We start from the raw sequence: 2,696 nt of genomic DNA on the forward strand, positions 1-2,696 counted from the left end.
CCTTCCTTGGGAAGGAGTGCTTCTAGACTGCGACCTGAATCCATTCCCAGATCACTGTTCCTGGTATCATGATGGTGGAGGGGCAAGCTTTGTCCCTCTCTCAAGCACACTTTTGACAAAGTCTCCATTGGGAGAGTAAGAGGGGTCAGGAGGGAGAAGGAGGCAGGTTCCCCAACTTGCCAATGTCATCCAAGTGTATGTCTGCTTAAACTTTGCCTTAGGAAGTTTGTCAGATGGCCACCACCTGTTTAAGTTCCCCCAAACACCTTCTGGAGCTGCAGGTGTGTGTCAAGGGCTGGAGGAAATTGGCTCTTCCCCAAAGTTCCTTTTCTCTTTTGTTGGTGATAACAGAAAAGCAGAGCATGATAGAAAAATCCATGTGCTTTAAAAAAGATTCCTGCTTTGTAGAAGGGTTGTTTTTCAGCCCCTTCTCTTCTTAAAAAAAAAAAAAAATCTCCTGTGTGTCAGAAAGATGAAGCCAGAAGAGAAATGTCCCTTTGATGGCTGAGAATTATTGTTTTAAAGGCTTTATTTAAGCCGCTCTTAACAAAACTCAAACATCTGGCTTGTGGCGCCTGTGTGCCAACTTTCAGCTTGAATGGAATGCATGAAGATGGCAGGCTCCCAGGCTGGAGGGAAGGAAGGCAAAGCCTGCTGTGGTCCGCTTGGCTGCAGTGATTGCCGTGGCCACTGCCTGTGCTGCGACTCCTCCGTGGGGCAGGGGCAGAGGAAGCAAATCGCCATCCTGAGCATGTTTTTATGCTAGAGACATTTTGCTAAGGTGAATGTCTCCGTGCTTATCTCTCGGGACTTACCGTGTGAAGAGAGTCAGGACTTGAGTTTAAGAGAAGCTGGGCTGGGGGATGGTGGGGGTGAGGGGGTGAATGTCAGGAGGGTTGTGTTTAACCAACACATACTCTGTGCCATGCGTTTTCATAGCCATTGTCGGGTTCAGTTTTTGTAACCACTCTATGAGGCAAGTACTTCTGTCCTTTCCTTCCAGGTAAGAGAGCTAGTTACAACCTGTTTGGGTTAAGCCAGTTAGCGAATGGCAGAGTTAGGAGCCTGTCTCAAGGCTGGTGCCTCTTCAGTCTGGGTTTCTTGCATGTTCTCTGGCTGCTTCTCACATGAGCCCCGAAGCCTGGCTTCTCAGAGCAACATGCGGTCTTCCTCCTTCTAAAGTAGAAGAAGGGGCTGTTCTCCCACTCGAGGGGTGGGGAAGGTGGAGAGAGGAGACAGGTCCTCACTGTAAGCGACCTCCCTGATGATTCTGTAGAGTCAGAAATCGATTCTGTAACCCAAATTTGTGTGTGCGGGGGGAAGTTCAGGAGGGTGTGCTCTCGGGGATATGTTCCAGGCTGGACTCTGGCCTTGCCCACCAAGAGCTGTGTAATGTTCAACATGGTACTTCACCTCTTTGAGCCTTAGACTGGGTGGGGATAAGACTACCTACTGGAAGGAACCTCACGAGAAATACACGCAAAAGCCCACGGCTCTGTGCCTGGTATGGCAGAGGTGCTCAGCAAGTGTTGGTCTCTCTTCTCTGTAGCTGTGAGAGGTCCTCCGGGTTCTGGCCCTAGAGCCAGGAGTTGGGGTACAGAGAAGCCCTAGGAAAGTAAGGGAGACTGGACTGGGAAGCAGACACCTTAAGGGGCTTCAGCTTTGTTAACTGATTGGTCAGCAAGGGCCAGTGTGCACCCCAGTGAGGAGGGCTGGGTGACACGGTGGGAGGCTCAGTGTGGGGCTGCTCCCGTGTCTTTCACCTGGTGGGCTTGAGAGCCTGGAGGTTTTCCTGCTGGAAGGATCCCTCAGAAACCATCATGCCCAGCTTTCACATTTTATAGGCAGGGAAAGTGAGGCCAGAAGAGGAAAAGGCCTTGGCCAAGGCTCAAGTAGCAGGTAGGAGGCAGAGCTGGTGCTTTGCCTCAGCTCTTCAGGTCCGAAGGCAGGGCTGGGTGGAGGATGGCCAATGTAGAGCAGTGCGGCCTGAGGGCACCAGGGCCAGAACCCCCGGGGAGACCGCATGGCTCCTAGGGTCCAGCGCCCTTCCCTGAAGCCAGCGGAGAAAGAGGTGGGGCTGGTGGTAAAGAAGCTGGAGTGGCTCCCACTCCTGCTGATGCGCCTCTGATCTGTCTGTGGGCATCTGTTCAACTGCTCTCTGATCACTGCGTGGGCAGAATCTGCCCATTAGTATTTCACACCCAGGGTCTCAGCACAGCCAAGCAATTAGGACGCCCAAGGTCTGAACCTCTTGCTGCTGCCTCTAAATATACTCAGGAGAGCTTTCTCTTGTCTTCTCCAGACTCAGTGTTTCCAGCTGTAAGATGGAGGCAAGTGACCCGCCTTGGAGGATAGAAGCCCTGGAGAAATCCCTAAATGCTGGGGCATGCTTTAGGATGCCCTAGACATTCAAACAGATAAATATAGGTAATCACTATCACGAGTAGGTTATTTGGTCTTTCTGCCTTCCCTTCCCCTTCCCTCCCTTCCCTTCTCTTCCCTTCTCTTCCCTTCCCTCCCCTCCCTTCCCATCCCTTCCCCTCCCCTCCCTTCCTTTCCCCTCCTCTCCCCTTCCCTTCCCCTTCCTTCCCCTCCCTTCCCCTTCCTTCCCCTCCCTTCCCCTCCCCTCGTCTTCCCTTCCTTCCCCTTTCCTTCCCTCCTTTCCCTCTCCTCCCTCTCTTCCTTCCCCTTTCCTT

This window comes from Panthera uncia, chromosome E1 (genome assembly GCF_023721935.1).
Source record: "Panthera uncia isolate 11264 chromosome E1, Puncia_PCG_1.0, whole genome shotgun sequence".
NCBI classification, from domain to species: domain Eukaryota; kingdom Metazoa; phylum Chordata; class Mammalia; order Carnivora; family Felidae; genus Panthera; species Panthera uncia.